Genomic DNA, 12224 nt, shown 5'->3' with positions numbered 1-12224 from the left:
TACTTCAGATCAAATTTTTTTTATTTTGACAAAGGTGACAGATAAAAATGGACCAAAAAATTTGTTGTATAATTTCTTCTGGGCATGACAATGTCTAATAGGAGGAAGAAAATCCCTGTTTGGGCAAACGGCAAAGCTCAGAAGGGAAGGAGAGCTATTTGACTTTCTGAATGCAAAATTTGCTGGAACAATTAGCAAACACCAAGTCACATTTGGAGAGCCTCTGATGTGCTTAAACAGTGAAATTCCACATTGTGTCCTTTCGGTCCCAGGGGAGCTTGTCCTGCCCTCCCTCCCCTTTGTCATGTTAATTTATCTTTGTTTTATTTCAGAATTGAAGTCACAGCGGCTGTTTTCAATGAAAGAACCACTGGAATGTTGCAGCTATGTAGGCTGACTTGCCCGTAGTTTTGCAGGGCATTTGGCTACTGGTCTTTTGTAAAGGTAAGGTGCCTCGCTTTTACTATTGTTACTTATATTTGGTTAAAAAAATAAAGCTGTGACTGACCTTACCCATCAATTTATTGTATTTGTGAGTTATTTAGTTGGGTTTTGGGGAGTGGAGGGAGAGGGGGATTTTCTGTGGGGGGTTGGTTGGTGGTTGCCGCATTCTGACTGTACAGTACTTATTAGCCATATGGAGAGACTTGGGAAGGACAGAGCAATATTTGGATCCCACTATTTTTGAGGCACAGTGCAAAGCTCAGAAGGGAAGAGGCACCAAATTGGAGTTCAGATTTTGCTGGAATGATTTGAGGGTGCCATGTCACAGTGGCAGAGCTCCTGAGGTGCCAGGACAGAAATCCCCTATAGCAAACTCATTTTGCAAACTACACTCCTTAATGAATTCATCTAGGGGGCAGTGACCAAATTGACACCACTTAAGCCCCACTAAATTTTATACCGTTGAGCGGTGAAGAAAGAATAAATTACATTTTTACCACCAAATTTTATTTTGGCCCCAGATTTCACGTTTTCACACAAGTAGGTAAAAATGGCACCAAAATTTGTCCAACAAGTTCTACTGAACGTGCCAATACCCCATATGTGGCTTATAGTACTACTTAGCCATACAGAGAGACTCGGGAGGAACCGAACACTATTTGCCTCCTTGAGCGTAGATGTGCCTAGAAAAGCTTACAGGACTCCATATACAGAGCCACTAATTGCTAGAAGAGCAGAATCCCCCCTCACATTACCCCATTTTGGAAGCTATACCTCTTGGGGAATTTATCTACAGTTTTAGTCTTATTTTGGACTTCATGGGTATTTTCCAGAAAAAAGCAGCAATGAATGTTGCCGAGTGAAAATTGCAAACTGCCGTTGTAGTGACCAGTACGCTGTAGTTGTAAATACAATGCGGTAACCAGTATGTTATGCCCAGCCTGTGCTTCTTGAGGCAAGCACCTGTAGGTTAGGCGGGCTCTCATCGCTTCAGGAATGCCAAACATAGGCGCATTATTTGGTTTAGGTACACTGTGGGGCTCAGAATGGAGGGGGAGTTATGATTTTGGAGCGGAGAATTTGCTGAATTTCTCTTGAGGGACGAGGAGCTATTTCGGTTTTCCTGAGCCTTTGTACTACCAGTAACGATGAAGCCCCCTATATTTCCGTTAACAGATCTGAGTGAGTGCTTGCTAGCATTGAAGCTTTTATTGGGAATATTTTACATAACGTTTGGGATCACATTCTGCACTCTGCGCTGACCACTTACTTTGGGATTTCCATCTTAATTTCTGAGTGACGTGAGTCGGTGAAACTCCCAAGGGATCCATTCACTATAATGAGGCAGCAGGATTGCTAGGAAATCCGTCTGGCTTCTGTTTAGCAGTGTCCTTTTCAGAAGTGCACAAAACTTCCCTATAGTGAGGTAGATGGAGTCACTGTGGAGGCCGTCTGACCTTGTGATCCGACACTGTCCGTTTTTTAGGATTGCATAAAAGTACGGTCTGCCACAGTTTTGTACACTGCCAAAGTGCGGTCTGCCACAGTTTTGTGCACTTCTGAAAAAGACATCTCTAAACAAACACCAGATGGAGTTTATAGTAGTGATTGCTTTCTATATTGATTTTTAGCAGACAGAATGAACAAAAAACAGCAATTCAGGAATTTCTTTGGGGGGGTTATGCTGTTCCATGTGTGGTAAAATTGATAAGGCAGATTTATTCTTTGGGTCAGTGCGATTACAGTGATACCTCATTTATATTAGTTTTTTTTTGTTTTGGCGCTTTTCCAGAATAAGAACTATTTTATAGAAAAATAAACACTCCTTTTCTGGCGAAGTGTTAAACCAAAACATACGCATGGAACAATGAGTGTTGCTGCAGAGATCTGCCCACTCGGGGAAAAAAGTTCAGCCTTCCTTATGAAAACACAGCTCTGGCGTTTGAACCTCCAGACACACCCAGTCTACATCTGTTCATTCAACCTAACCTTAAATATGGCTGATTAATCCCTCTCATCACTTAGTGTGCTGGTGCGTTTTCCTGAAGCTAACACCTGCAGTGATACATATCTACTCTTCAGTACTGTGACAGTGACGTTGTCACATATCACACCCTCCCACCCAAAGCTGAGGATTTTGGCTCCTTCACTCACTAAACTAGGAAGTCTAGACAGGGCATCTGTTACCTTGCAGCTTCCCAGGCGTTTTCTTCACATGAAAGTTGAAGTCCTGTAAACCAAAAAACCATCTAGTCACCCAGGCATTCTTCCGCTTCCTTTCGCTTATCCATCACAGGGAAGCATGATCTGAAACTTTCGGCCTAACAGGTACTACGTCAGTGTGCAATTGCCCATTTGATGGCCAAACATTCTTTTTATGTAATGGCATAGCTTTTCTCACAAAAGGAGTTTCCTACTTGTTCTGCCCTCTTAATAGGGCAAGGAATGTTTTATTATGTGCTGGGTTGATTATAGCACCATCTAGTGGTGGCTGAATTTATAGCAGTGTCTTCAATAGCATTATAAAGCCTGTGACTTTAACATAAGCAATGCACTATGGCATTATAGCAGTGCTTTGTGGGAAGGAAGCAATGTATTCTGGGATGAAGAAGGGCCATTTTGCTTCTGTGGATCTTATAGGATGCGCATGTTATTTTGTCCTCCTGTCTAACCTTTGTTTTTCCTGCAACTTCTCTGCTTGAGTTACTACCCGGCTAAAGCATATCTGGTGAGAGTCAGTGTTTTCTAGCAATACAGTGATTCAGAGAGGTGTTATTTACTGTCTAGCAGCCAAGAGATGTCATTAACCCTTAAGTTGCAGTTCTCAGAAAATGTAATCATAGACTAATGTATTCCTATGTAATGTTTGCATTTCAATGTACACTTCTGTGATTGTGTTAGCTGTGATCATACGCCCAATACTTATGCATGTTATTTGCATTCCTTGTAGTTTACCGCGCATGTTCTATACTCTTCACAAATAAACAAGTTAGACTAAAGAGAACAGTCTGCTTATTTTGGAAGACAGAGCTGTGGTTTATACTGTATGCTGGATTGCACATTGTGTCAGCGTGCCTGAAGGCAGAATAGTAAAACAGATGCCAGATACCTGCAATAGTGAATTCAGGCTGTAAGGGACCGCTATCACCCAGACTGCTCCGCATACGGGTACTAAGTACAGCTGCTGCCATACAGCCGCAGGAGACAATTCCAGGGCCTAGTAAAACAGATGCTAGACGCCTGCGATAGTGATTTCAGGCTGTAAGGGACCGCTATCACCCAGACTGCTCCGCATACGGGTACTACAGCAGCCACCATACAGCTGCAGGAGACAAATCCAGGGCTCAGTAAAGGACCACCGGTCGCACGTGGTGATTGCATAGACTGTACGGGACCGCTAACACCCACTGCTCTGCATACGGGTATCACATCAGCCACCATACAGCCGCAGAATGAAACTGCAGCCCGCCAAGAAGTGCTACATCTTTCCCGCCACACGGAAGCCCACCATAAACAGACTGTTTCCCTCCAATATACTCAGCAGTACTCAGCCAAATGCACAATGTCTCGGAAAAGCACATCCTCACTCAAAACGAGGTCATGAGCAAGCTCCAGCAGATCGCCATTAGCAGAGATAGCTGCTGTGGCTCGCGCGAGGCTGAGGCAGTCAAAGCAAGATCTTCCTTCGCCGAACGAGAGATGCATCTAAAGCTGAGACAGGCAGATCAAGATGCAGAAACTGCCCGTTTGCAGGCAGTGAGAGAGATGGAAGCTGCACGTCTGCAGGCAGAGAGAGAGGCAGAAGCTGCAAGCCGAAACTGCAAGTTTGCAGGCAGAGAGAAGCGGAAACTGTACGTTTGCAAGCAGAGCTAGAAAGACTTGCGGCAGACAAAGAGGCAGCAGCCGCAATATCTAAAGCAGAGTATTTGGAAGCTATGAAAGATATTGATTATGAAAGATGCAGCAACATTCTCGGACCAGATCTAGAGCAGCAAGATCCAGCGCAATACGTCGCAGAGTATGTCCGTCAACATTCCAGCGCAGATGACAGCCCTGGCGCATCATATCGATCAGCCAATGCCGATTACCAGCGATCCAAACCTGAGCTTCACTACCATAGGCGAGGAGACGTCCAGCACAGAGATGTCGACCATAGCTACCGCTCCAATGAAAAGAAGGTACAGCTCTCATCCCGCCTTAAAGAGACATCTTCTTCACCAACAAGGTACTGCACAGACTATCCGGAGTCACAAGCGTCTTACAGGTATGGTGATGCACCACACACTAGACATGACTATCACACATCGGCTCGTGCCAGCACTGACGGAGCCATCAAGGACCTTGCAAAGTTCCTTGCCCGCCAAGAACTGGTTACAAAGGGACTTGTAAAGTTCACTGACAAACCCGAGAAATATCAGTCATGGCGAGCCTCGTTCCGGAACGCCATTCATGGTCTGGACCTTTCTTGTGGTGAGGAGTTAGATCTCCTGGTAAAGTGGCTCGGAAGTGAGTCAGTCAAGCATGCCAAAAGACTGAGAGACATTAATGTAAAACATCTTCGCACAGCCCTAAAGTGTGGGAGAGATTTGATGAATGCTATGGGTCAGCAGAAGTGATAGAGAATTGTTAGGAGTGGCGGAAGACACTAAATAAAAAATAAATAAAGTGCCTTCGCCACCCGGGAAAAACCGCTGCTAGAGAGGCAGAGCACAAGGCGGTAATGTGCACAAGGGTTAGACTGTCATGGTCACGTGTGTCTGGACGCAGCGAGTACCGCAATGCGAACCCATAAGACACACGTGACCCTGGAAACACCGCCTCCAGTTGGGCGAATTTAAATAAGAAGATGTGCAGCTGGATACACCGCCTCCAACTGGCGAATTTAGACATTACACGTATATACAAGTCTGGAAACCCCGCCTCCAGTAAGGTGAATTTAAATAATAAGGGAAACCTGGGTAACATTAACAATGGTGGGCCCTGCAATAGGGAATAGGGAAGTGGAGACCTCCTGAACTCCCCTGAGCCAGTGTCCCTGCACTCCTAACGTTCCCTATGCCGGTTCCGCACCGGGCGCGCAACAGGAACATAAAAACCCTAGCTCGTCCTGACCTAAACCCTCACTAGGGAATTGGTCAGTGCGGAAACTAATCCCACCACTGCACTAAAACACACATGAGGAAAGATGACAAAACAGGGGAAACACCACTTAGCTTTGCTCTCTTGCGTACGCTCCTAGCAACAGAGCCCACCACCTGTGTGCATCTTCTCCTCCACCCGGATCCATCACCATAACTGGATCCTTCACCATAGTGCAGCCTTGGAACAGAGTCCACCACCAGTTGCAGCTGTCCAGTAACAGAGTCCCAAAGATGAGTTCAGCTCCTGCCCAAAAAGTCCAGCATGCTTGAGTCCAGCTCTCAGCAACCAAGTCCCGCATGCTGAGTGCAACTCTCTCCATAGTCGTCACTCCACCAAGCCATGCAAGCACCTCCTGCAAACACCATAAACTGTGACTCCACCACGCCATGCCAGCCCTTCTTGCAGACCACCAAGCTGCCACTCGTCCCATCTGGCTGGGCTGCGCAGGACTCATGTTCAGCTCCTTCATTCACCCAGGCTTGCTTGTGAATGACTAACACATAGAGTTGAGCGACTTTTGTTTTTTTAGGGTCGCGTTTCGTTTCGTGAAACCCGACTTTTCCAAAAGTCGGGTCGAGCAAGATCGTCCGATTATAGGGAAAAGTCGGGGTCGTCCCGAAACACGAAACCCAATGTAAGTCAATGGGGAATAAAAGTCGGCAGTGAGAGGAGGACAGGAAACACACCTACAGTGCCCATTTGAATGCCAAAAGCATCAATTCTTCTTACTTAAGCTTGTCAACCTTAAATAACTTCATAATACAAGTTACGCACTGAAAAATGGGGGTTATTTGGCTAAAGTTGTGGGGGGGGAGGGCTGGCTGCAGGTTTTCATGTGCCCTGGGCGAAAGAGCACCCCTTTAACACATACCACAACTCATCATGCTCCGATACGGCAGAGAAATAGCGGTATAGTACAATGAAAAATACCTCACTTTTTACATCTCATGACGAGGCCCATCTATTTCTCCATACAGAATCATTGGTCCCATATAATGTTTGAAACAGTATATGATGAGCTCCACATAATGCTACAGTATATGTTGGTCCCCATAGATGAAGCTCCACTGTCTTATGGGCCCAAATAATGCTCCAAACATAATGGGCCCCATTTCTAATGCTCTAGTGTATAATGGGCCCTGTAAATGCTGCTCCAGTGTCTGATGTCCACCTTTGGAATGTTCCAGTGTATGGTGGGCCCCATCTATCATTCTCCAGAGTATAGTGCTCCCCAAAAATTGCTGTCCCAACATTGAAAACAATCAAATAAGTCTCCTCGCTAGGGAATCCCTGTACTTGTCTGGATTCCTCGTCGTCCCCATCTTCCATCTCACTGCACAGTATTTCAACTTTGCAAGTGCTGTGATCCTGAGCAAGCAGGGGGGGCCCACTCGTTGGCGACGGCACTGGCACAGGGCCCCTGATAGTACGTTGGTGTGTCTGATGGCGGGTGGGCTGAACCTGCACTTTCATCTGCAGCTTCCTCTTTGTCACCGTGTAAGATGGAACTGTATATGGGAAGGGTAACCTGAGTTTCATCAGGGTCAGATTCAGGTCGTGTAGCGTGCGAGGGGAATGTAGTGGTCTGGGTCAATGTACCAGCAGATTCATCGAGCAGTGGCTGGGCATCAGTGCACTTGTGTCGCCCCCAGGAGTACGGTCGCCACAGTGGCATTACCTTCTTCCTAGGGAGTGTGATGTCATGCTTGGGAGCAACGAAGGATCTCTCTAGCAGGTTAACTGATTGGGCGGCGTTATTCCCACGAGTCATGACCCTCCAAACAGCGTTCATGAAGGCAAAGTGTTTGTTTTACATGGGCAGTATGGTTGCAAAGCTGAACCTTAAAGGAATGTCCAGAAGGGCACCACCAGGAGGGGAGCCTACGGTTAAATTCGACTCCACCTGGGAAACCTCAACCATGCCAGCTACAGAACAGATGCACACATTGCAAGCTTAATTTCGTTAACGAACGAGACTCCGTCATGCCCCGCGGTCCGAGTCCGGCTTACTAGAGGGACACGTGAGGCTCTGGCACATGAGATTGGCCAATAACTGGTGTGTCATGCCCTTACATGTCCGTGGCTGCATGTGCGCTACACTGAAAAGGCCAGCGTTTGTCGCTTACAGGTGCAGATAACCCGCTGAACAACGTTAGTGATGGGGATCACTGATTACAATTATTACCCGCGAACAATGATTTCCCAGTAAGTGCAGGTCAACCGCAGTTCCGGAATTAGGCCTAAAAGTCATTCCTGAAAAAATGAAAAACTTACGTGTGCAAACCACAGGTGCTGTAGCTTGCTTAACAGCTCGCCAGCCGTTCTCACGCCCAGTATGGATTACACGTGATTGCACAAAGGTGAGAAAGGGTACCGTATCCCCAGATAACATGTATGGATAGCGTACACATTCAAAATATATGTCTATACATCAGGAGGCAGGCTCAGACGGTGTTAGGCCCAGTATGGATTGCACGTGATTGCACAAAGGTTAGAAAGGGTACCGTATCCCCGGATAACATGTATGGATAGCGTACACATTCAAAATATATGTCTCAGGAGGCAGGCTCAGACAGTGTTAGGCCCAGTATGGATTGCACGTGATTGCACAAAGGTTAGAAAGGGTACCTTTTCCCCGGATAACATGTATGGATAGGGTACACATTCAAAATATATGTCTCAGGAGGCAGGCTCAGACGGTGTTAGGCCCAGTATGGATTGCACGTGATTGCACAAAGGTTAGAAAGGGTACCGTATCCCCGGATAACATGTATGGATAGCGTACACATTCAAAATATATGTCTCAGGAGGCAGGCTCAGACGGTGTTAGGCCCAGTATGGATTGCACGTGATTGCACAAAGGTTAGAAAGGGTACCGTTTCCCCGGATAACATGTATGGATAGCGTACACATTCAAAATATATGTCTATACATCAGGAGGCAGGCTCAGACGGTGTCAGGCACAGTATGGATTTGACGGCCCAGACTACACAGCGGAGGAGCAGGGAGAGGTAAAGATTGCAAATGCTGGGGCCCTGCCCAAGCAAGGGGGGCCCACTCGTGGGCGTCGGTACTGGCACTGGGCCCCTCATAGTACGGCGGTGTGTCTGACGGCGGGTGTGCACCACCACCGTCAGAGACACTTGATTGCACTATGAAGGACCCTGTACCAGTGCCCGCGCCCAAGAGTCGGCCTACCCACCTGTCCAGGGCAACGGCACTCGCACGGTGTCGTGTGCTAGGTGGTGACCCCGGCCATGGGGGGGGGAGGCAGCACAGTTAGGGAGTTTTAGAAAGTGGCATATGTTGATGTTGGACATTCAGCTGATGCAAAAGGTGAAATAGGTCAAGTCCCAGGAAGAGGTGGACCAAAGCAAGCCATTTTTCTGTCACCCTATGTGTCATCAGAGGAAGGTGGGACAAAATCCTTGGAAACCCATGCGTGGTTCATTTTAATGAAGGTTAGATCATCCACATTTTGGGTTGACAGACGGGTCCTTTTTTCTGTCAGGATTGATCCAGTTGCACTGAAGACTCTTTCCGATAGCACACTTGCAGCTGGGCAAGCGAGCTCCTGTAAGGCATATTGTGCCAATTCAGGCCAGGTGTCCAGTTTAGCGGCCCAATAGTCAAAGGGGAATGACCTGTGTGGGAGAACACCGATATGGGAGGAAAAGTAGTTTGTAACCATAGTTGACAACTGCTGTCTCCTGTCACTTTCCATCGATGCAGTATTACCAGTTGTGTGAGCGGTACTTGAAAAATTAGTCCACAACATTGTCATGAAACCCCTGTCTCCAACGCCACTTTTGCTGTGTGCACCACGAACACCTCTGCCAAGCTGCCCCCGGCCCGTACGGCTCGTGTGAGAACCATCACCGCTGCTGTGTGCTGGCAATGCCTCAAGCAACCGATTTACCAGAGTTGCTTGTTTATTAGCCAATATTAGGTCAAGGTTCTCCTGTGGCATGATGTTTTGTAATTTGCCTTTATAGCGTGGATCCAGGATGCTGGCCAACCAGTAGTCGTCATCGTTCATCATTTTGGCAATGCGTGGGTCCCTTTTTAGGATCTGCAAGGCATAATCTGACATGTGGGCCAATGTTCCCGGTGTCAATGATGCAATGCGAGTGCTGGTTGGAGGAGCACTTTCTGGCAAATCCACATCCCTCCAGTCACGCACAAACCCTGTACCAGACCTTGCCACGCCAACATTTTCACTTGCCCCATGAGATGCATCCTCCTCCCCTAAGTAATCATCCCCATCATCCTCCTCCTCCTCCTCTTCTTCCTCCACCTCGTCCAGGAGAGGTCCCTGAGCAGACAATGGCTGAATGTCATCAAGGATTCCCTCCTCCTCTTCCTCCTCATCAACATTGGCTGCAGACGCCTGCTCCTTAAGGTGCGTCAAAGTTTGCATGAGCAGACGCATAAGTGGGATGCTCATGCTTAGGATGGCGTCGTCTGCACTTACCAGCCGTGTGCATTCCTCAAAACACTGAAGGACTTTACAGAGGTCTTTCAGCTTCGACCACTGCACACCTGTCAACTCCATGTCTGCTCTCAAAGTGCCTGGCCGTGTATCCTCCCACAAATGCATTATGGCCTGCCTCTGCTCGCACAGCCGCTCCACCATGTGCAGGGTGGAGTTCCACCTTGTTGCAATGTCGATAATGAGGCGGTGGTTGGGAAGGTGGAGCAATCGCTGCAGCTTCTGCATACGAATGGAGTGTACAGGCGACCGGCGGATGTGCGCGCACAGTCTTCGCACCTTCTGGAGCAGGGCTGTTAACTCCGGATAATTTTTGAGGAAGCACTGCACCACCAGGTTCAAGGTGTGAGCCAAGCAAGGTATATGGCTGAGTTTTGAAAGGGCTATGGCTGCCACAAAATTACGGCCGTTATCACTAACTACCTTGCCTGCCTCAAGATGTACACTGCCCAGCCATGACTCAGTTTGTCGCATCAAGTACTCTGCCAGCACCTCGGCGGTGTGTCTGTTGCCCAAACACATCATCTGCAACACAGCCTGCTGACGCTTTCCACTAGCTGCTCGATAGGGGGACACATCGTGTACAACAGTGGCAGCTGCAGATGGATTGCTCGTACGACTGCGCTCTGTGGACGAGCTTTCGCTTCTGGAGGAGGAGGAGGAGGAGGGTCGAACGCCTACAGCCAACTGTTTCCTATACCGTGGGCTAGGCAGCACTGTCCCACCACCGCTGTCCCCTGTGGACCCTGCATCCACCACATTAACCCAGTGCGCAGTGATGGACACGTAACGGCCCTGGCCATGCCGACTGGACCATGCATCAGTTGTGAGGTGCACCTTTCCGCTCACTGACTGCTTGAGTGCATGGACAATGCGGTCTTTCACATGATGGTGGAGGGCTGGGATGGCTTTGCGAGAGAAGAAGTGGCGACTGGGTAGGTCATAGCGTGGTACTGCATAGGCCATGAGTTCGCGGAAAGCTGTGCTTTCCACCAACCGAAAGGGCATCATCTCAAACGAGATTAGTTTGGCAATGTGGGCGTTCAAACCCAGTGTACGCGGATGAGAGACTGAGTACTTTCTTGACCTACTCATAGTGTCTGGGAGGGTGAGTTGGACTTGAGAGCTGCATATGGTGGAAGTAGCGGTGGACAGGGCGGACTGAGAGAGGGTTGATGATGGTGATGGAGTTGGTGTTCTTTCTGATGGCCTAGAATCAGTCTTTCGTTGATATAACAGTGGGATTCCCTGACTGCTGTGGCCTTGCAACAACACCTCAACATTTGCTGCTGTGCTAACCGGTGGGCTTACAGTGGGGGAAACAATGTAGCATTGCTGACTACCTTCGTTGTGATCAGTTGCACATGTGGCACTTGAGGTTTGGTGTTGTGTCCACGCTTGCAAGTGCATGCTGGTTAAATGTCTAAGCATGCAGCTGGTATTCAAATTTTTCAGATTTTTCCCTCGGCTAAAGGTCTTTGCACACTTCTTACAGATAACCTTGGCCTGATCATGAGGATTTTGTTCAAAAAAGTGCCACACTGCACTCTTCCTACTTTGGCAGACATTTTGCGGCTTAGCACGCTGTGATCTTTTGACCCTCTGGACAAGCTGTCCAGCAACTCTTTTGATGTTTGGAACCTGTCTTTGGAGTGCTCCGGGCCTGCCAGATAACAGCTGTTGCGATGTCGATGTCTGCTGTGGATGCTCCTCATCTGAGCTATTGGAAGCAGCACCCTCTTCCCCCAATGGATGCCAATCTGGGTCAACAACTGGGTCATCCATCACCTCCTCTTCTATGTCATGTGCACCTTCCTCTGTGTCACCGTGTATGGTGGTATAGTGTGCGGGAAGGGGCACCTGAGTCTCATCAGGGTCAGAATCTGGCTCTGTACACTGCGAGGACAATGTAGTGCTCTGAGTGAATGTACCAGCAGAATCATCCATCAGTGGCTGTGCATCAGTGCACTCCATGTCAGATTCATCTTGGCCTGGGTAATTCACCATTTCACTTGATAATCCAGGCATGGTATGTGAAAACAGCTCCATGGAGTAATCAGTAGTATGGCCTGCGTCATCCTTCAATCTTGGTTGGGGTGAAGGACACAAGGAAAGGTGTGGTTCATGAACATGAGCCTCCAATGAC

General features: G+C 48.0%; 1 protein-coding gene across 2 annotated transcripts in view; it reads left to right on the top strand.

The window, feature by feature from the left end:
- Nucleotides 1-275: 275 nt before the first annotated feature.
- LOC141052626 (uncharacterized) overlaps nucleotides 276-12224 on the top strand; it is a 57757-nt gene continuing 45808 nt past the window's right edge. For both annotated transcript variants that reach the window (XR_012220868.1, XM_073549839.1), the window contains exon 1: nucleotides 276-444. The gene's annotated coding sequence lies outside the window, so the exon portion shown is untranslated. The remainder of the gene's footprint in view (nucleotides 445-12224) is intronic.

The sequence above is a fragment of the Dendrobates tinctorius genome, unplaced genomic scaffold (assembly GCF_039654945.1).
Source record: "Dendrobates tinctorius isolate UK_male_01 unplaced genomic scaffold, ASM3965494v1 ptg000162l, whole genome shotgun sequence".
In the NCBI taxonomy this organism is placed as follows: Eukaryota; Metazoa; Chordata; class Amphibia; order Anura; family Dendrobatidae; genus Dendrobates; species Dendrobates tinctorius.
Note: the sequence above shows the minus strand (reverse complement) of the source record. Positions and strands in the feature narration are given on the sequence as shown.